Below are 23182 nucleotides of genomic sequence, written 5' to 3' on the forward strand. Positions count from 1 at the left end.
GGATCCCCTATGCTCCATTTTATGGTCGCAGCTGCCACCCTCTCTTTCCTCATCCCTTAACCCCTGGCAACCACTAATCTGCTCTCTGACTCGATAATTATGTTATTTCACAAATGTTATGTAAACGGAATCATGCAGTCTGCATCCTTGTGAAGTTGGCTTCTTTTCACTCAGTCTAATTTCCTTGAGGTTCATCCAAATTATTGCATGATTAGGAGTTCATTTCCTTCGATTGCTCAATGGTAATCCATGGTATGGGTATAACATTGTTTGTTTAACCAGTTGCCCACTGAAGGACGTTTGGGTTATATCCAATTTTGAGTTAAAATGAGTAAAGCTGCTATGAATATCAGTGTGCAGGTTTTTGTGAGAACATGTTTTCATTTCTCCGGTGTAAATACCCAGGAGGGGAATTGCTGAGTCGTACCATAAGCACCTGTTTGGTTTTGTAGGGAACTACCACACTCTTTTCCAGAGTGGTTGTATCATTTTACTTCCCACCAGCGATGTGCGAAAGATCTAATGCCTTCTCTGTGCCCTCTCTCCAGCATTTGATGTTAACACTGTTTTTTCATTTTAGCCGTTCTGGTAGGTGTACCGTGATATCTATGGTTTTCATTTGCATTTCCTTAACGGCTAACAATGTTGAACATCTTTTCACGCACTTATCTGCCATCTGTATAATCTCTTTGGTGATATAGGCATTTTGGCTGCTACAAGGTACTTCTTGCTTCCTTCTGGATTCTCAGCGGATTCCCAGGTAGACGGTGAATCGCTTCCAAGGTAAACGATGAGTTATTGCACTTGAGTGCTGACTAGATAGTGTTCTAGGTATTGGGGATTCAGCGGTGAGGAGAGCAGACGAAAATCCCGGCTTTCATGAAGTTTATATTCCAGTGGGGAGGGAGATGGCCAGTCAACACAGGACGTAAGTTAAATTTATAGTATATTAGATGGTCTTAGAGCTTTAGGAAAAAACAGAGATGGAAGATAAGGAGTTACTTTAGTTGTAATTTAAAACGGGGTGGTCAGAAAAGGCCTCAGTGAGAGGAGACATTTGAGTGAAGACCTGAAGAAGTGAGGGGAGGCCCTGTGGGTGTCTGGTAGAAGGATGCTTGTGGCCTTGAAGGAGGTATGGTCAAGGAGCTTCAAGGTGGCCAGGATGGTTGGAGCAATGAGTAAAGAAGAGAGTGGGGGCCACATCAAGGTGGCCAGGAAGGCTGGAGCAGTGAGTGAGGAGGAGGTAGGGGTGATGAGGTCAGAGTGGTATCGGAGGGGGCTGACCGTGCAGGGCCTCCAGGCGTGGGTAGGACTTAGCTTCTTCACTGAGGTGGGGAGTCTTTGGGAGGTGTAGGGCAGAAGGGTGGCAGTTTCTGATTTCACTTCAAAAGCATCATCCTGGCTGCTGTGTTGAGAGGAGCCTGAAGGGAGAAGGATGGAATGAGGGAGACCAGTCCGGAAACCACTGCGATAATCAGGCTAGACATGACGGTGGGTTGAAGGGAGTGCAGGCAGAGGGTCACTAGAAAGGATGATTCCGGAAATATTTTGAATGCATGTGGGGGGAGAGAGAAAGAGAAGACAAAAGTCTGCGTCCAAGGTTCTTAGCTGGATCCTCAGAAGGATGGAAATGCCTTCAGAAGACACTGGGAAGACTGTGGGAGGGAGCTTGAGAGCTCGGATCAAGACTTGCAACATTTAAGGTGGCTTTTAGACAACCAAGTGGCGATGACAAGATGAGGAGGCCGTTGAATGATGATCTGGGGCCCTAGGGAGAGGCCTGAGTGGTGATATTAATTTGAGAGTCACTCTTGGTGTAGCACCTATCGCATAGTTAGTGCTCCAAAGTGGAGGCTAATCTTTTGAGTACAGGTCCTCGAGTCCTTGTTCCAGAGTCCTTAGGGCCGGGTTTCAGAAAAGCTTTAAGCTGAATGATGTGAAATCACCAATATTGACCATTTTTGACCTACAGTAGTAGTAATTTCATACGGTTTACCCTAATAATACACTCTATATATCTTCTATTACGTAACACTCTCGATGGGGTCTGGAGCAGCACCCTATAATCAAACCCAGAAATGTTTCTGCAGCCCAACATACACATACTGAGTGGGATAGATACGAAGGACATGCCACACACATGACCTCAGCTCAGCTTTTGCTGCCAAATGCATCATAACAGCTTTCAGATTGTTAGAGCTTTTTGGATTTTGGACGTGATCTTGCATTATTATCATTGTTGTTGTTATTATTATTTTACAATTCTGTGTGGCCTCCAGTGAGTTGAAATAGGCCAGTGAGCAGGAGGCACTGCCAGGCATATTTCAGTTCAATTTTGAGACCGTCAATGCTATTCACTTGTCCATAAGGCTGCTTCCAAGGCTGGGAGCTCTCGATCCCAAGAGTAAATACAGGACCCGAATAACCACCTCCTGGGGATATTTTAGAGGAAATTTAATTATTGGAGAGATGATTGGAGTTGATGTCTTTTAGAGCACCTGGTCTCACTGAGGAAAGATAACTCTAAATCATTTCTGCTCTTCAGGCCTCATTCTCTCCATCTGCAAAGTGGGGCCATGGATTTGAACTTTGTGGCTGCTGAAGATGCTTCTGGCATTCATGTTTTCAGGATCTCTCTGCTTCTCTGTGTCTTCTCTTTGCCCACTGGGTGTGCCCCCCAACCCATCTCTACATGCTTGTCTGCTGAGAAACCCTTTTTCCAGACTGTACCATGGCCATTTCCCCATGATGCACAAGGAAGGAGTCACATGGCTGGCTGGGATGGGGAAGCCGACGTTTTCCCCGTTGCTTCCCAAATTGGGAAAAATGGTTATTTTTGAGTAATTACTTCTTGACATCTAAGTGTGTTTTGGCTTGTGCAACATCCATGGGCTTCCTGCAAGAGTGTGAATCTGGGGCACAGCTGCACCTTCCTGGGAAGCTGTTGATGGTTGCAGGGCCTCCCCTTTTTGGTTCTCTTGGGAAAGGAGCTATCTGATGAAAGACTTGTTCAATGACTGACACACAGCCCTCTAAGGACCAACATAAAAAATTGCAACCATTTTGAATGGAAACCTTTCTAAAATATAGTTTACACTTTAAAGTAGTTTAATTTTTCTGAGGATAAAATAACATATTTTGAATTTGGGGAACTGAAAAAAAAATAGGGTGGGGAATAATTATTCACACTCTCTAAACTGAGAGTTGGCAAAATTTTTCTGTAAAGGGTCAATGGGAAGTATTTTAGAATTTGTGAGCCAAGAGGCAACATTGAAGATTCCATGTAGGTGTTTATATAACCATTTACAAATGTAAAAGTATTCTTAGTCTGCAGGCCATACACAACCAGGGGTAGGCAGACTCGATTTTGCCAATGGGTGGTGTTTTCTGATCTCTGCTCCAAACCCTCTAGAAAGCGGTATTCACACTTAAAAGTATTTCTTTCCAATTTAATTTTCTATGCCTCTCTTTTAAACCATCCTTGGGATCACCTTGTATATCTCATTTTGATTCCTGCTCATCTCACTGAATGGCAACGTGTCATGAATCAAGTTGTGAAGGACGGCGTAAAACTTCTCTCAGGTGAAGTGCTGGCGTCCACTTAAGCAACATCTACTTAAAATGCATTTGGATCATTTCTTATTAGTTTATTAATAAAGCATCAGTTGTTTTTTTGTATTTTGGGTCTTGCCTGGAGTCTCAGCAGGGACATCTCCAGGGCGAAGGTTATGAACCTATTTGATGCTCTTTCTATGTAGAGGTGGTCCCATACATCACCCATTTTTGCCAGGATTGGATATTTCCTAGAACAACAGCCTCATTTACATTACTTGGTGGGATCCCAAAGCAGATGCAGCTGTGCTTGGGTCATTCCAGTTTCCATGGTGAATGTCACCGAGTCTGTGCCCGGGTCCCCTGCAGCCATGGAATCACACAGAGCAATGTTGCCCATCTGCTGAGTGTGCCTCCAAATTAGGCTTTTAGGATTCTCTCTTCTTTTCTTCCTCAATACTCCCTTTCTCTCTGCTTTGCTTAGATCTAGCTCCCTTTCGGTTTATCAAAATTCTCAAGCAGGTTGGAGCCAACTGGTCCCCTCCTAGGCACAGGCCCAAGAGAGGCTCTTGCACGTGTTCAACGGGAGGTACATATAAGGCCCTTTGTTGTAGCAGTTGTCATGGTAGCAAAAACCTGGATGCACATCAGATGCTTGTCACCAGGAAAGGCAATGACTAAAGGGTCGCAGGGCCACACAATGGGGTGTTGTACCGTCAGCCAAATGAAGGAACAATGGCAATACGCCTCCGTATGGATGAATCTTAGCAAGATGATATAAAGTGAAAAAGTAATTCCCATAGATTATATGCAGCAAAGGTTACATAAAGTTAAAAACAATGCAAGCACATGCACGCACACACACTCAAATGCATATAGATATAAGTAATTAAAAAGAGAGTAAAGCAATGATGAACACAGAACTCAGGATGATGGGTACCCTGAGGTGGGTGGTTGTGAAGGGTTTCATATGGCATCCTATGAAACCCCCAAGCTCCTGGCTTTCCTTTTACATCATGGGTTAATAGGTACTTATAACGTCCTAACTCATTAATTAACCGACTAAATAAAAAGCAGTCTAAGCATGGACTGCGAAGACGGTGTGCCATGATCCGGGGATTATGACAATCCCCGTTCTGTCTTTCTGAGATCCAAAAATAGACAAGAAAGGAGAGTCAGTGGATGCTGCATGTGATCCTGATAGACTTTCCAGTGACTCATGTGGATAAGCATTAGGACAGAGATTTCAGGGTGACTGCTTTGTCTCCACAGGGAAATGTTTTTATTTTCTTCTTAGTTCTTGATTCTGGTCCAGGCAGCTGATGTTGCCAGGGAGCTGAGGTCTTGACGAACCCGCTCTCATTGTTAAACCTGAGAAGCATCCCCTTAAAAGGGCCTGGAGTTATGACTGTGTATTTGTTGACCATTTGGTTACAGTAAGAATTTAGGAGGCCTGTCTCCAGAGAGATGACATGCTCTGGTTGGGAGAAGAGTGCTCAGGTGGAATGAGGGTTGGCAGAGGCCCAGGAGTGAAGGAAGGGAGTGCAGAGGGAGAGGGGTGAACCATGTGGTGACAGTGTCTGCAAGCTTGGAGCAAGATGGAGCCCCTGAAGTCTTGACCAAACAGCCCGACTGTTTCCTTGGACTTTTTCTCCCTTCTCTGGCCTTTACGTTATTACTCGGTTTCGACCAAGAATGCCACTAAATTGTGGAGCCTGGCTGTGGGTGTGGGCATTTCCTCATTCCTTAGGTATCTACTTGGTGGCTCAGACTCAACCAGAAACTGGAGCTGGAGATGTGACGGCCCAGAGCTGAGGCTGAAGATCGCCGTTATTTAGTCTGTGATTGTAGCCCTACCTCCCAACACGGACAGTATTGGCCCTTAGTCCTGAATTGGGTTGAGTGGATCTTGCAATAAGAGAGCAGAGGGCTAAGATATGGATTTGCATTTCTGGTGGCAGCCCCAGGCAAAGTCGGAGCGCCCTCCCCGCAGCATGTCCAGACCACACCTCAGTTCACATTGCATTGTCATGATTTATTTACATCGCTCTCCTGCCCACTAGCCTGTGAACATCTCAAGGGTAGAGACTATGCCTTTTTCATTATTAGATCTCCCAAGTTCAGGGCATAGTGTAGATGCCAAATAAATGTTTGGGGGAACACCATGCGTTACATCTTGTTGTCAGTGCCCAGTGAGTGGGACTTCTCAGTGAGCACAGGTTATTACTGTTAAGAGAGGTCAAGGGTCAGAGAGGAGGGGTGGTTTGGTTTGGACTTTGAAGTGGATTTCACGGATATTGATGGAAGACAGACAGTGGGGAGCAATGGCGGGGGCAGAGGGTAGAGATATTCAAAGTAAACAACAATTGGAACTTCACGTCTGCTGATCCATCAGAGTAGACTCTGGCAGGAAATAGTATTGCTGACCCTGTGCGTACTAGCTGCAGCTCAGCCCTGAAGCTGAGGATGGGCATGGAGTTTGGGTGGTAAAGAGGTAGCATGGGAATGAATGTTTTGCCATCACCATCTTTACTCCAGCTCTGCAGTGGGAGCTTTCTGGATGCAATCTTACCTGGTTCTCACACAACCACAGCAGATAGTCACTATGACTTGAACTTTTCAGAGTAGGAAATAGGCAACAGAGGGTGATGCAACATGCTCAGAATTACCCCAAAAGTGAGCAGTAGAGCTGAAGCTGAAGTTGAAGGCAGACCAAGTTCCTGGGGCTGTGCTCTGTTCCCTCTGCCACCCTGTCACTCTGCCACGTGTAGAGGGCGCGGCCAGTAGAGGTTAGGCTGAGAGCCAAGGTGGGAGGCGGGAGCCATTAGACACATCCAGAGGACAGTGTGGGAGAGGACAGGAATGAGGCTGCAGCAGCGGGCTGGGCAGCTCCTTGTGGTCAGGGACATTCTATTTGGACTTTGTAAACCTCCACCCTTCACTCACCAAGAAAGTTCACAGCGGCCACACCCTTGTCACGGCCTTTCTGGGGAATGTTTCTGGAACTGCACAGAGAGCTCGGGCAGGGAAGAAAGGCAAGGCGCTGCCTTGGAACCAGGGCCAGAGACGATGATTTTGGAATTGAGAAGGGCACAAGGATTCAGCCGTTGGGGCTGGAGATGAGTAATGTCTGGTTAGGGGAGTAGTTCCACTTCCTGAAAAGGAAGTGACAAAAAAGAGACCGAAGATGTGACTGAAGAAGCAAATGGTTTTCGTACCAGTTATGGCGCAAGAGAAGGCCAAAGACTGGTTTCTTAGGGGCTGTTTTTCATCGAAAAACTTCTGAGTGGTGTGTTGACAGAGGCAATGTATGTGGGAGAGAGAGGGGAGATTAGAAACAGGGAGAAATGACGTACAGAAACAGAGAGACAGACTGAGATGGAGGCAGAAATATCCAAAGATAAAAGAAAAATACAAAGACACAGGGAAGTCCAGGGGCACATGGAAACCAGGATGGTGAAAGACAATCAGAGGGGCAGAGAGATGGGGACAAAGACAAAGAGAGGAAAGGGGACAATGACACGAACACCCAGTGAATAGCTGTGTTTAATGGAGAAAATGCAGATGAACTTCCTGAGAAAGGCTGCACCCTGGCCCTTTGGGGCTCCCTGGGCGCACGGGTTCTTTGACTTAGCTGAGGTGCTGGATGGTTCAGAGTCTCTGTGCTCTCCTCACTGACAGGTAGAAGTCCTGAGGAACGAGGGTACCGACAATACAGACCTTCCCTCTAATCACAGCATCTCAGCCCTGGAAGACGCCTTAGTGTCATCTCCCATCCTCCCATCCCAGCCCTCTGCTTGCACGTCTGCAGTCTGCAGTTACCTGTGATGACTGATTGCCCAGTACTGACTCTCAGAACATTCTTCCTTAGGCTGAGCTGCCTCCCTGTGACTTCCAGTTTGGGATCAACCAGGAGCAAATCTAGTCCTGCTTTTCCACTTGGCTCTTCAGGTTGTTGATGATGATGACCGTGTCCCCACCATGTTCTTCGGCAGTTCCTTCACTGGTGTTTTCTGTCAGGACAGGCTAAGTGATGCTGTAGTAACAAAGAATCCCAGCATCTCAGGGGCTTTTGGGAACAAGGGTTTATTTCTTGCGTTAGAGAAAGATAATACTGTAACTGCTAAAGAAAAAATTATTCATGACACTTGTTAAAGAGTGGTAAGGCAGATTTTATTCAAGGGGAGCCTATTGCAATGGGTGTAGGGACCGCTTCAGTGGGGACTAGCAGAGATTGGACTTAACGCCAAATACAGCATGGGCGAGTGGAAATTTATAGCCAAGGATTGGAGTGGGGATCACTCGATGGAAAATTACTAAGATGAAACATCAGGGGTAAGGGGGATTCTGGGTAAACTGACCTAACCGGAAGGCAGGCCAGGGTGGTCAGACATCACCTGGGGGATGATGGAGGCTAAAGAACCCGATTAGATATTGGGAGTGATCAGACATGGAGGGTGGAGGATTCTGGCTAAACGGACTTGGCAGGATTCTTGCTAAAACTGAATAATGCAGAGATGGACATCAAAGCTCAAAAGTCAGAGCCTGGTTGAGAGGAGCGTTCATAGGTACCTGAGAAGATTCTGGAGAGACTCTATCACTTGCTCACACTGTCCATTCATCGCTGGCCAGAACAACTGTTCCAGTTCATATGCACTCCAAGACCCAGGCTGATCAAGCAGCCTCTATCTAAAACACTACCGATCATGGTGGTTGAAGAGAACCCAAGTCTCCATACCATGGTCCTGAAAACTGCTACCGGAAGCGACACACATCACCTTCAATCACGTTACATTGGCCAGAGCCTTATGCCAGTGAGGTGGGGAAGGGAACTCTGCCCTCAGAAAGGGGCAGAGAAAATTTGGGAGCAATAACACAGTGTGTCACACCTTTAATTTAATCTTTCTATCCAGGTCTTACTGGATCTTTATCATTTCAATGCCTTTAAAAAATCTCATCTGTTATTGCTTGGGGTCCAGAAGCAGCTGGCTCTTCTGTAGCTCCAAGATGGAAAAGGGCAGCCTATCTTCATTGGACTTTGAATGAGTGAGAAATAAACCCTTATTGTATTAATCCACTGAAATTTTAGGATTTGCCTGTTCTGACAGATACTGTTCATTATTTTAATGCAGAAATTGGTATCAGAAGTGGAGTGCTCTGTAACAAAAACATAAAATATAAGATGTTAGCTTAGTGATCCCAGACAGGAAATAGGAAACTGAGCTGGAGAAGATGAACTGGGAAGATGGGGCTCAGAGCATTCACTGAGAAGGTATTTGTAAAGTGGTCCCCTGTGATGGCTTGAAAAAGCAGACCTTGTGTTTACTGGACTCGTCATTCCAGGGGAAGAGATACGAAAATAGAATGATGGTGACGTGGCTGTATTTGGTAAGGTATTACAAGCATGAGATAAGCTCAGGAAATCAGGGGGTGGATTACAAGCAGAAATTACGAAGAATAGAGAGAGTCCGGAAATGTGAAACCTTGAAGTTGGAATAGCATACTACTTTAGATACCACACAATGCGAGACGGAATTCAATAAGAATTTAAGTGGCAAAGGCCTAGTAAAAAACCTCTCAGTTGGAAAAATGACTCAGGGCATAGATCAAATGAAAAGAGCAGACTTCTCATTGATTTTTCCATATAGTCTCAAGGTAGCTGCCATTAGCTTAAGAGAGAGAGAGAAGCAAGAAAGTAAAAAAAGCAAGGAAAAGGACAGATTTGAGAACTATATCTTAAAAAGAACTTTGGCTGTGGTCCCTGGAAATAGATCAGAAACCTATTATGTCATTGAGTGAAATGCAATGCCAAAGAAACCACAAGCCTGGTCTAGAAAATCTTTGAGGCTTAACACAACTCTTGGGATGTCAATCTTTCATGAACAGAAAGTAGACTAAGAAAACCATGAAACATCCAAGGAGGCCGTAATCCCTGGTACTTACTTCATAGGTGTTCAAGGAAGATCTTGGCTCCCAAAGGGTGGACCGAGGGGTGGTGGGAACAATGAACAAGCATGAGCTGCCCTGAGGGAAGATTCAAAGCCTCTCTCTCATCCAGAGAAGGAATGTTCTTGAAGTCTGCCCAGCAGAATTTCAGAACTGTCCCACATCAGCGACTCCTGTTTGTTTCCCATTCTTTCCAAGTAGGAGCGTTGATTGTGGTTATCCTGTCTCTGTTCCTCCATTGTATCTTGGATGTGTGCTGTGTGTCCTGGGTGCTAGGCATTGCTGGGAGAGAGGAATATAGAATTTGTTCTTTTAGGTCATAGGTCTAGGTAGTGACTCTCAACTGGGGGACATCTGGCAATACGTGGAGGCATTTGGGGTTGTTACAACTGGGGAGGGTGCTACTGGCATGTAGCGGGTAGAGGCCAGGGATGCTGCTAAACATTCTATGGTGCACAGGACAGACCCCTACAATAAAGAATTGTTCAGTTTAAAGTGTTAGTGTTACCAAGATTGAGAAACTCTGGTGTAGGGAAGAAAAGGTGTAACCTCCCGACCTAACAGCAAGATTCTGGCTATCACCTGGAAATCAGAAAGCCTGACTTGGAGTTGATGCTCATTCCTTCATTTAACACTTAACTGAGTGCCTGCAAAAGGGAAGGGGTGGGTGGGGGTGGTGGAGGGGCAGATATTTGTCAGACAATTAATACTAATTGTCGTAACAGATAATCTCCCCAAATCTTAGTGTCTTAAATAGTGAAAGTTTGTTTTTCACATCATGTCAGGGAAAAATCTGCTTTTTCTCCTGAGCAACTAATATTTTTTTTCTCTTATGGACGTTACAAACCTGATAATGGATTGATTTTCCTCATTGACTTAGCTACTAGGAAGCTCTTTTTAGCAACTGTTCATTATGTTTACTGATATTCCCTGGCTCATCTTCCTATTTGACTTTGATTTGCTCATAACTTGGATTTCTTCCTCCCTACCACCCCCGCCCCCAATATTGTGATACTTTTGTTTGTTGCCTCAAAATCCCTTTGGGGATGAGATGAGCTGTAGAGTAAATGAATGACTCAAAAGCAGTCTTGCTGGAAGATGGCTGCTATTGAAGGGAAATTGGGGAACAAGTAAGTATCCCTTTCTTTCTTTAAAAAGGAAAGTGGAGCTTTGGGTTCCGGCTTGAAAATTTACAGAATTGAAACTGTTGTTTGGGCTTGAGATCTGTAAATAACTTTTCTTTTCCATTCTGTAGTTCTACTCACCCCTTTTCAGTTGCTGTTTTAACAAGCCAGAGTCTCATTTGCTTTGGCTGGCAGAGGAAGGAGACAAGAAAACTTTTCTCCAAGATCTTTTGGGGAATCACTTCATGAAAATGTGTTTGTCTCAGAAGGAAACTGGCCCGAGGTCAAGCCTCTGCTCACTCCTGAGAAGGCAACGTTCAGAGTTGGTGTTTTTACTTTTTCTTGTCTGTTTCCAAATGTGAAACAGACAAGTCAGGAAAACCAGTTGCAAACTAGCTGCGTGACCTCAGGTCTTTGGTACCCCCTCTCTTGTCTCCAGAAAAATTAGTCGGCTGAGAAACCACCCAGATCTGTGGTTCTCGTCTGGGTACCAAAAGAATGGGCTAATCCCGTGAACTGTGACTTCTGGTGATTTGGCTTGGTAGGATTTTGGTGACACCCAAACCCTGCATTCAGAGGAAGCAGGCTCTGCTTTCCATAAACTTGGAGGGAACGATGGGTTTGCAGGCCCAGGCTGGAGTCTCGCTGGTGACAGCCTTAAGTGATGGATCCGTGTGAACTCTGGAGCCCCACCACCTGGTTCCAGTCCCTGCTCATCCCTCAGTTGCGTAACCTTGGGCAAACCACGTTGCCTCCTTAGGCCTCAGTGTCCTCATCAGCCACGATAGGATGACAACAATAGAACCACGTGTCATGAAGAGAAAATGACGTAATGCTCGTAAAGTGCTGGGCACGTTATGCAACACGTATTCCTGATCGCTATGCTTAATAGGGCCAGACACTGCTGGATTGGGGTGTGGCCACCAGGGGGACTGACCCAGGATGCCCTCGCCCAGGACCCCACTGGACCATCTTTTCTCCCTTTCGAAGAGGACAGAAAAGAATTGCCCCAGCCATTCTCCAGAAATGGATGGCAGGAGGGTACAGAAACATCCTCACAGCGAAGCTTCGAGAAAGCCAGCTCTTAATCAGCAGTGGCCTCTTCCCCTCCATCCAATCCTTCCTTGGGAGACGAGTCCCTTTCCCTTCTGGTTTCCATTTTCTCTTCTGTGAAATGGATAAATTGGATTAGACCATCTCTAATCTAATGGATTTCATCTCCTCCCAGTTTAGGTATTTTGTATTAAATTATAGCAGGATTTCTCAACCTGGGCATTATTAACACTATAAGACAGATAATTCTTTGTTAGTCTGGGCATTGTAGGATGTTTAGCAGCCACCCTGGCCTCCACCCACTAGATGCCTGTAGTACCGCTCCCCTCAGTTGTGATAACTAAAAATGCCTCCAGACATTGTCAAATGTCCTGGGGTGGGGGGTGCGGGGAAGCAAAATCACCTTGGTTGAGAACCCTTGACTTAAGAGTACTTAAACATAATAATACTGATCACCTTTGTCAAGTACTTCTTTATGCCAGCCACAGAGCTAAGAGATGTCTATGCTGGAATCTTATTTACTCCTCATAACCTCCTTGTGAAGTGGGAATGAATATCCTCTGCTTTGCAAACAAAGGTATTGACCTGCTCATAAGTAAAGAAGCTTGGATTTGAACCCACGTTTTCCCAACATCAGAGCCTATGATGCTTTACCCCTTTAAAAGTTTAGAAATACAGGGGTGATCTTTTGAAGAGAAAGGCACTATGGTTTATTTAGTGAGAACACAGAATTTGGAACCAGGCAGACCTGATTTGGAATATCCACGCCAATGAGCTGACCATCATTTCTTCACTGAGCTCCATTTCTTCCCTTGGTCAACTGAGGGTAATACCAGCCTTGTAGGTTGTTGGAGGATGAAATGAGGCAGAGACACACCTGACGTGCCAGGTCCTTCTCCAACTAATTTATATTGTCAACAACAATGGAGAACACTGTTGACATTTCTTTCATTCTTTCCCTGCAGCCCTGGGTGTGGTGTCAGCGTTCCTGGGGTGGATGAAAACCTTGTGCCATAGTGTATCACCTCATTCCTGGTCCTACCCTCTCTTGAGTGTCTGTACCTTTCTTCTGAGCTCCAGAGCAGCATAGAGAGCAGGCTGCTGGAAAATCCATACTTGATGCAACCAGAACTGAAATAGTCATGTTGCCCCTAATCTGCTCCTTCATTGCATCCCCTTTCTCAGTGACCCCAGTCACTCAAGCCAGGACTCTGGGCATCGTTCTTGACTTCTCCCAACTCCTCACTTCCCATGGCGGAGCAGTGACCAGGCGCTGTCCATTGTACTTGCTAAGATCCCCTGGCATCTGTCTGCATCCCTCATCCTCTCTGCCTTTCCCTGGGCCAGGCCACCGTACCTCTCCCTTGGATGCTGAAGGTGCTCTCAGACAAGTCTTGCTGCCTCTACTCTTGTCCTCCCATCTGTCCTGACAGTGCAGCCAGAAGGATGCTTCTCAGCTGTGCATCTGACCAGGTCTCTACCTCCTTATTCACACGATAAAATGTCCGGTTCCCTAACTGGTACTGGTGCTCTTCTCATTCTGGCTCTGTCTTCTTGTACTCCTTACCTTTGGTCTCTCTCCTTTTTCTTAGTTTCAGCCATACTGAACTACTCACAATTTCTTGAAGGCACCATGCTCTCCCTTCTCTTTAGTCATCTGAATATGTTTTTGCCTAGTCTAGAACACTTTCCTGCCACATTTTCTTTGGCCTAGATAACTCTTGTCAAGCCTCAGCTTAGAGTTCACTTCCCCTTGGAAACCTTCTCTGATCTCTAGACCTGGTCAAAGACCTCCTCAGGGCTTCCCCACCAAGGCAATAATATGCTGCACTGTAACCATCTGTGGACAAGTGTGTCTCCTCCACCAGACTACAATTTTTCTGGGCAGCAAGTATAGGATGTTTTCTGTAGCATAAATGAATGATACGTGGTGTTGCATAAGTTAAACAGGTGTGAGAACGGAAAGAAACCAACACAGTGAGTTATAGAAACTGAACAAATGAATAATCTATGTCCAGTCCTGAAACTCTCTAGGAGGCCCCCTTCCCATCTTGAAATCTCCAGGAATTCAACAGGAAGACTATCCTATTCGGTGGAAATATGACTCAAGGTAACCTTATCTTTGACATTAAGATAGATAAGAAGCCATCTTAGTACCTGACAAGGAGCCTACGTTCCTTTTTGTAGTATAAATGTCAGACGGCGAGGGTCAATGAGCTGGGAGCTATATGACCGGTAATTCACTTTTGGCTGAGCTGTTGGGGAATTTATTCATGAGTCTCTCTGATGATGTAACCTGAAAAACCGGCTGAGCTTTTGGTATGCTTTAGAGCAGGATTTCTCAACCTTGGCATTACTGGCATTTGGGGTTGATAATTCTTTGTTGTGAGGGGGCTGTCCTGTGCATTGTAGGATGTTTTGTGACATCCCTGGACTCTACTCACTGGATAACAGTAGTACACCCTCTATCTTAATTGTGACAACCAAAAATGTTGTCAGACACTGCCAGATGTCCCCTGTAGGGACAAAATCAGCCCTGATTGAGAACCACTGCCCCAGAGGAATTAGAATTGGAGTCCTTCTGATGGAGCCAAGAGGGCACTGGATGACAGTTGGATTTGAAGTTCATTGCCAGCTCTGCCATTTACTGAAGATGTTTTTTGTAAGTTCTATGTGAATTCAAGGTCAGGATGCTTGACTTTGGGGAATCATCTTGACCTCCCTGGATTACAGCCTTCTCATCCAAAGTCACTGAATAATGCAAGTCCAGAATGTTTTGGATCCTTCCAAGCTCAGTTGTGGTCTCAGGAATGATCAGGGAGATGGAGTGAGCTCAGACCTCAGGCTGGGGATCTGTGGCCTGGCAGCTACAGTGAGGTGATGAGATTCAGGCTTCTGCTTGCCCAGGATGGCCTGTCTCCACAGGCCAACTAGGGTTGCTCCCTAGAGCTTCTCAACATGCCCCAGGGAGGACTGTCTCATTCAGTCACTTCTTGGCTGTTCTCCTTTCCTGGCAGCCTAGACTGTCAGAGCTAGAAAGTGCTTAGAAATGCTGGTCTGAGCCCTTTGTTACAGAGGGGCAGACTGAGGCTCAGAAGAGGAAAGAGTCTTAGCTGAGGTCACACAATGAGTGAGTGAGTAAGACCCCTTATTGACCCAAGTTTCTTTTTGTTTTTTTTTTTAAACCACTTTATTGAGGTATGATTGACATGTAAAAAGCTGTACATATTTGATGTATACAACACAAAGGACTTGGGGATCAAGTATATACCCACGAACCATCACCACCATCAAGGCCATAATCATACACATCACCTCCCAAATTTTCTTCTCACCTCACTTATTATTATGATTATAATTATTATTAACTTTTTGTGGTAACAACACAACACAAGCTCTATTCTCTTAGCGAATTTTAAGTATAGAATACAGCACTGTTAGCTATAGGCATTATGCTATATAGTAGAGATCTACAACTTACTTATTGGTTTCAGTTATGACCCAAGTTTCTTGATTCAGAGTCTGGTATTCTTTCTCTCACTCTGTGCTGCCTAACTCTGGGAGCCTAGCCCCATGTCTGTCCAACCCTTGGTGGAAGTCTTTCCTATAGACTTTTCCTGACATTTCTTTTTTATTTCATTGAAACTTACATGTCTTTCATTTGACACTTCCTGTATCCTGATTTCTGCCTGGTAAGAACCATCTAATGTAAAACTAGGACCATAACATTTTAGCAAGAAACAATGTGTTTACTTTAGCTCCCAAGACAAACATTTGGCTTTCAACTGAGCTTGAACCCAATGAAATGAAACTAATAGTAGAAGTTTGAGGCACTGAGCTAGGTTTAGAAAGATTTTTGGAGCAGCTAGATCCTTTTGGGAAATTCCCCATCCTTGGAGGTCGTGAAGTCTGCCGTTGTGTATCGAGTTGCACACTGGGGTTGTTTCCCATCACGTGATTTAGAGGAAAGAACCTGGGCTTTGGACATAGGTTCAAATTCCAGCTCCATCTCTTCATAGCTGTGTGAATTTATCACAAGGATGACACTGTTTTTGGATGGTCACTAGGGCTGGTCCTAGAACAACTATTATCTTCTTAGTTCCTACAGCAACTATGGGAAGAAGGTTTGCAGTTTATGGATGAGAAGACTGGGCCTCAGAGAGTTTAAGACACAAATTTACATTAAGTAACAAAGTTAGAAGTGGTGGAGCCGGGGACCCAAGGAAATCGGGCTCCTGATTATAAATGACCAAACTGAGATTGAAAAAAAAGCTTTAGGCATAATATAATTTCCCTGAGCTTCAGTTTCTTTGTATGCTAAATTGGGATGATAGTACTTCCTTAGAAGAATTTCTGTGAGGATTAAATAAAATAATGCCTGTATAGCACCTAGCACCCACAAAGTGTCTAATAGATGGTTAGTTTTCTCTTTATCACAAGTTACTCATGTTAGTTTAACATCAGTTACAATTTATTGTGTTAACTTTTTGTTTGTTTGTTTCAGTCTTTATTCACTAGGATAGATTTCCAGAGTGGAATTGCTGGGCTAAAGGATGTGCAAATCTAAAATTTTGATAATTACAGCCAAAGAGTCCTCCAAAAGGGTTTTAAATAAAATCAGTATATACTCCCAATAACCTATGAGAATTTTTGCTTCTCGACTGGTTATTTTGTCTATTATCTTTGCGACTTCCCAGTAGTTAACACAGTGCCTTGCATACAAGTAAGTATTTAAAAATGTTTGGATTGAATTGCTTTTTGAATCTTCTTTCCCTCTGATATGAGACTAGCCCATTCTGTAGGTCACCTACTCTTGTACTCTTGTAGTCTTTCACTTGACTGTCATGTATGAAGCCTTCCCTGGTTCTGGACATTGAAGATACCAAAATGAATTAGACATACTTCCTTCCCTGACTTTCTCTTCTTACTCACTCTTAGAGTTTTGTACTCTATTGGTTGATGCTTTTCTTTCACACTCTACTTATTTGAAATACTCTCTCCCTTCCATTTGAAGATATTTCCTTTTGCAATGCTTTGGGGTATATTTTGCCCAACACTCAAATGAGGTTATTCAGGCAGGGATTAATATCCCCAGGTAGCTCATGGGTACAACCGAGGCTCAGCAAGGTAAAGAACACTTCTTAAGTTCACATACAACCACGCGTAGTCTTTGGAGCTGCTAGGCAGGGTCTAAGAAATAGGAACTGGGTCTTGGTGTTAATTCTCGAAAGAGCTCCCATATTGGTAATTCCCAAAAGGGAGAAGATCTCTACCTTGGTGTCTGAACTTGGGTATGGAGGACCTCCTCCTATTTTCCTCCAGGAAAGAAGTGTGGGGTGTGGGCTCTGTGTCTTGGACAGCATTGTCCTGGGGCTGAGGAAGGACCCTACAGAGCCATGAGGCCTGCAGTGCCCAGTCCATGTCTTCTATAAGGAAGCCTAGATTTTGCCCACTGGTGTCTGTGAGCTCTGGGGGCCCCTGCGTCCTGCATTGCCACACTGGGAGTGCCAAAGGACCCAGAAATGCTGCTCTTGCTGTCTTATCATTGACAATCTCTATCTTTGCATGTAATGTGTCTTTTTTCCCCTCCAGGTGCTTGCAAGACTCTTTTTAAAATCTTTTGTTTTTGGCAATTTATATATGATGTGCCCAGTAATTTTCTTAGTAATTATATTACTTGGGGTTCACTGAATTCCCTGGATATATGGGTTGCTATTTTTGATCAAATTTGGCAGAAACCATTGGCCAATATGTTTTTATTAAGTGCTAACTTGGTGTGAGCAAACTGCTAAGTGAGTTTACATAGGTAATTTCGCTTAATTTTTCCGAAATGATGTGAGAAAGGTCAGTAGTCTTTCCTCCCTATTCCCACTGAAGAAATTGAGGCACAGAGAGATGAAGGAAACTGCGGAGTTGCAACAGTGAGGACATGGCAGAGTCAATGGATTTCATTCCATTCATGCTTGGCTGACTCCAAAGCACGGCTCTTGCCCCCTCGACCATTCTCCCCCTCTAACTACCTAAAGCCACAAGTCGCTTCAGAAAATCTCAGATGCCCCAAGTCATCCTCTTGGCAGGGTTTTCACCTTTTGTGACTAAAATAAAATGAATTTTCATCTTAGTAAGTAGATCTCTTCCTGTTCAGGCAGTTGATGTCTTGAGGATCATTTAAATTCTATTAAGACTTGAGCGTGCTGGAGTCAATTCCTGCTTATCCTGGGTGAACTTCTGATTCAGACTCATATCCATCACTCTTCCATCCTGCCCAGTATGGCCTCGGGGACTTCAGACTAATCTTTAGCCAAATTGCAGTGAGATCTAATTAAAGTTGTTCATGGGGCACCCAAAGCACCCAGCCAGCCTCATTTCACCATACACTCTTTCCCCCTGGAGCCCCTCTTCTGTTACCGGCCCTTGGTTAATATCAGCCCTGATATTGGTTCCCCTACAGTGAACCCAGCACATATGGGTTCAAACTAAATGCACACATTCCCAGGTCCCTGGGTCTTTTGGTTACACTTATATGTAAATGTTTGTTTCTTTAACCTCTGAGTCCCTGAGCTATAGAGCTAAATAGAAGTTACAAATTGTTCAAGTCCAGAGGACGTCACGCTGGGCTCCCACTAAAGTTGTGGCTAGTCACAGGATCTTGAAGTCCTTTCACAGAGAAACTAATGTCCAGAGAATAGCAAGGAACTGAAGCTTCCCTAACCTAGCTCCTCGGCTTCCTGTCGTCAGAGTCTACCTTCCACCATGGAGATAAAGAACCAAGGACACTCCTCTGAGAAATCCTTTGTCTCCTCCACTGGAAGCAGCCGCAGACACAAGCCCATGGGAAAATGCTGACCAAGAAAGCCATGGCACCCCCTCCCCTACCTAAAAGCCCAAATAAAAGCCCCTACCTGTTTATTAACGGGGAGCAAACAAATTTTGGGGCACTGACCCTTGCTTTGCTCTCTCTGCCTGGCAAAGTAAAGCCTTTCCTTTTTCACCCAAGACTCTGTTCTTGTTATTTTGATTCGCATCAGGATCAGAGACGGAACTTTCAGTAACACTTCTGTGCATCACAGCTTCCTGCTCCCCCTGCCCCCATCACATCCCTCTTCCTCTACTCGGCACATGCCTGTCTTCACCTGATTCAAATTTCTTCTCTACACTGCCATGCCTGCAAGTGTGAAAAAGTTGGGTGGGGTCAGTCACATTTTTTCAGACCCAAGTGATGAGACTGGAAGTCAGTTTTTTCTTCATTCTTTATCTGTAAGAGCTCAACATGGAGCCAAAAACTGTGGACCCTAATAAATGCCTGGTGAAACAGGAAACTTCATATGGCATAAAGTAGGGGCTATGGAGGCAGACAGAGCTGGGTGTGAATCCTAGCACTTATTGCTCTCTGGTCTTGGGCAAGTTTTACTGAACCTCTCTGGGCCTCAGTTTCCTTATGGGTAAACTGGGGACAGCAATGTGGTTGCTGTGAAGATCCAAGGAGGCCATATCTATAAAAGCACTTAGCACTGCTGTGTTCAATCGAAGCAGGTGCTTGCTACATCATAGTGGAACCATAAGTTGCTTTTCTCTGATCTGATCTCCCATGGCATTTTCACTGTATCTCTTCCAGCCACTTGACACTTTATGTGATGAACTGGGTATGCACATATGTTCTACTCCTCTGAGCTCCTTGAAGAAAGGCCTCATAACAGACTCAACTGTGAATTCCTGGTACACCAGGGCCATGCCTTGTACAAAGGTGACTACTAATAGCTGTTGCACTGAGAAGCAGAATGAGCAACCTATGGGAGACAGAGGCCTCTGTTGTGTTCCAAAGAGAAATACACAAGAATCAGCTTGTGAAGGTTGGGGTCAGGTCTGTCTCAGGCACAGCTGTGTCCCCATCTCTTGGCACAGTGACAGGTGATAGCCAGGGTTCAACAAATGTCTACTGGATAAATGAATATGGGGTACAGGAACATTTAACTAATCAGAGTCCATGGAGCTCACATAGATCAATGCCCATCTAGTCTTGGAAAGAGAAACTGAGGCTCAGGAAAGGGGAAAGACTGCCCAGTTTCACACGGGACTCAGCAGCAGGTGTTTTAGATTACCTGATATGTAAGATTATCTATAACCTGGTACAACCATAGCTCTTGGTTGACAAACACTGACTTGGCGTGGCCAGTCAGAACTTAATCCAGCCTGTGATTGGCAGGAGCTGAGCCAACCAGAGGATGAAAGGGACTAAAACATTCAAGCAAAATAAGCACCTGTGTAGTAATCCATTCGTGTTTGGGTTCTTTGGGGCTGAGACCCAGTGCATTCCTAAGTCAAGCTGTGTGATTTGGGAGGAAAAAGAGTCTTGGTTATTCTTACATTGTGTGCCTTGACTTTTAATACGTGGAGTTCTACAACCCGATTCTACCTTTTTCCCCCAAAAACTTGTTTTAAACCAGCTAGTTATGTCTTCCTTGGAGGCATTCTCCTTGGCAACCAGAGTCTTGCCTTACAGAGCATCAAGGTACATTGTGCAGCCCCAAAACAATGGAGTCAAATCTCTTTTGGTTTTCTCATTCTAAACTCATTGTGTTTCCTTTTGTTTGCAGCCTCTTTGACAAACAAATGTTTCCTGTGATTCAGATGGGTCCATAAAAAAATCAGACAAGGACTAGAATGTAAGCTTTAAGAGGGCATGGACTTTGTTTTGCTGTCACTGTGTCCCCAGTACCTAAAATAGTGTGCCCTGTGCACAGTAGGAGCAGAAAGAAAGAAAGAAGGAAAGAAGGAAAAGAAAGAAATAAAGAAAAAGAAAAACAAAGAAAGAAAGAAAGAAAGAAAGAAAGAAAAAGAAGGAAAGAAAGAAAAACAAAGAAAGAAAGAATGAAGCCACTGTTCTTAGAGAAGGGGAAAGAACCTTAAGGACTGGTGCTGGAAGACCCTGAAGATATCTGTAGTCTTACTTATAACCAACTGTGCAACCTTGGGCAAGCACCCTACCCTCTTTGGATTGCTGGTTGGTCTGTAAAATGAAGTGGGTGAGATGAGTGGATGTGAAGAAGATTGAACTCAGTAATGGATATAAAGTATTTTGGGAAAAATATTGTGCTTTCATCATTTTTCTTTCTTTGAAGTCTCTGTATGGGAAAATATCCAGATAGGCTTGTTCTGGGACCATAGTGGACCAGCTGTGCACCAGGGTGGATTCCAAAGACATTGCCAGGTGGTTAGACTGGTGGATTGTACCCAGATCAAATATGTGCAAGTGGCAAAGACTGAGGTGTTTTCCAGAACTTTTTACTGGGGCTGGTGTCGTATGCCCACCTGATAAATGATGCTCTGAGCAGTGTTCAGGAACGATTGAGGTAGGTGGAGACACAGAGAGAGCAGCACTTGGAAAAGCCTATCAGTAAAACCTAAAGTGAAAATTAGGGTTGTTCAGGTCAGATTTGTGTCCACAAAAGAGTATGAAGGAAAATGAGGGAAGACAAAAACTGTTGAGAGAAAGCAAGCGAAAAAGTGAGTTTATCAGGAGCTAGTTCGTGCTTGACCTCTTTTAGTTGTGTGACCTTGGACAAGTCATTTCTAGAAGAACCAGGCATTGTTTTTGGCCTTCTGGGGGATGGAGATGAGTATAACTCAGTCTCAGCCCTCAGAGGTGTGGGAGAAGCAGGCAGGTAAAATGAAGATGCCACTGAGAATGATGACTGCTGAGATAGAGGGGTGTACAAGATTCTGTGGGAATGCAAAAGGAAGCGGGGCTTGAATTGGCTTGAGTGGCTCTGGGAAGGTATTAAAGAGGAGGTGGTGTTTGAGATGGGCGTTAAGAGAAGCCACCTTTACTAGGTAGAATAGGAGCTATGGTGGGTCAGGTCCCACTGTTCCTGAAGGAGAGAATAACTTTCACAAAGAACGGAGGTATGAGGCAGCATGGTGTCTTTGAGCAATGAACTGTGATTTGGCATAGCTCTAGCACTGGCTATATGGAAAAGAAAGCAGGGAAGAAGGGAGGGCACAGATCAAAAGATCCAGTAGAAGAGGCTCATTGGGACTTTTGTACCTTTGGACAGTAATAAGTCAAGGAAAAATTGTAGGCAGAGGACCAACATGGTCACATTTGCATTTCAGAACAATCTTCCCAGCTCTGTGCGAAGGATGAGCTGGAGGTGCAGGAGGACGGTGGCAGGGCCACCAGTGGAAGCCTGTGGCACCTTTCCAGTTGAGAGATGATTAAAGCAAAGGCCAGGGAGACAGGATACGGGGGAAGATAAAAAAAAAGATGAAGAGATGAGATCATCAGAGCCTCAGATTCCCCATCTATAAAGTTAAATGAAGTTAACTAGTTCTGAACCCAATTTCTCTGATGGCCTCAAAGACTAAAATGGAGCGTAACTGTGGTTGAGATTTGGAGATACCATGGGAAACGAGTGACCTCGTAAGGAATTCCATTTTGTAGACTATCTATAATCTTACTGCCGGGTATATTTGCGAGGGAAGGAGTGTTCCAAGTTACCATAACAGCCCTGCTAAAGGGTGAAGAAACTCTGCTGTGAAATTGAAGAACGGGATCTGAGACTGGGTTTATTTGAAGGATTGTAAGAGAGTCTCAAGGTTGAAAGAACCCTGAGAAGCCAACGTGTTGGATGCTCTCGACGCCTCTACAACACGCTCACTAAGAGATTGCCCAGTCTCCTCTTGGTCCCTCCTGTAATGAGAAGATGTTCACTTCCCATCAGTCCCATTTCTACCCCACCTTGGCCAGAGAAAGAAGTGCCTTTGAAAGAGACTGTCTTAAGAATCCTCTCAGGAAAATGCCTGATTAATGAAGGCTTTACAAAAGCAAGCTGTGGCCTTGATTGAAATTGATTTCATTTTTTCTCTTCTGAGGCCTAGCAGTATTTCACACTCCATGCCAGTTAGAGACAGAAACATGGTTGAGCTCAGGAAGGATTTTGGTGAAAATAGAGCTCTGGAAGTCAGATAATTCTAATGCCTATGGTGCAGTTGAGATGGTTCCATCCATGATGTGGTGTCCAGATGGGGCAGCAAGGGCATACGGTAGAGGCTAAGAAAGCCAGAATCCATTTGTGGTGATAAGGATGATGTAAAACCCTTATCCTAGGATGAAAACAGGAACTGTTAATAAATTAGGCAGAACCTGCTCAAGTGAGTGTGACTAGAGGATTGGAAAAACATTGAGGCAATGACTACAAATCCAATGGGCTGCTTGCTACCCTCCCTCACCCCCACTTCCCTTATCCTCCTCCCACTCCAAACCTCTTCTAAGTTTCTTCCACCGCCCTCCATCTAAACTGACAACCTTCTTCCTCCTTCCTTCTCCACCCAGTTCTTTCTCACTCCAGGTGTCTGTCTCATTCCTCACATAGAAGCAATGCCTTACGTTTTTACGATGCCTCGCAGTTCACAAAGCCAGTTGGAACACATGTTGTCATCAACCCTGCAACCACACTTAGAGGTAGGTGCTGTCCCCATTCTGAAGATGATGAAAATGAGGCTAAGGG

At 44.7% G+C, this 23182-nt stretch overlaps 1 long non-coding RNA gene across 1 annotated transcript in view; it reads left to right on the plus strand.

The window, feature by feature from the left end:
• Positions 1-20761, plus strand: part of LOC103561594 (uncharacterized) — a 32621-nt gene extending 11860 nt beyond the window's left edge. Inside the window, exon 3 of the long non-coding RNA XR_547482.2 lies at positions 20270-20761. This is a non-coding gene — a long non-coding RNA (uncharacterized lncRNA). The remainder of the gene's footprint in view (positions 1-20269) is intronic.
• Positions 20762-23182: the final 2421 nt, after the last annotated feature.

Source organism: Equus przewalskii, chromosome 26 (genome assembly GCF_037783145.1).
Source record: "Equus przewalskii isolate Varuska chromosome 26, EquPr2, whole genome shotgun sequence".
NCBI classification, from domain to species: Eukaryota; Metazoa; Chordata; class Mammalia; order Perissodactyla; family Equidae; genus Equus; species Equus przewalskii.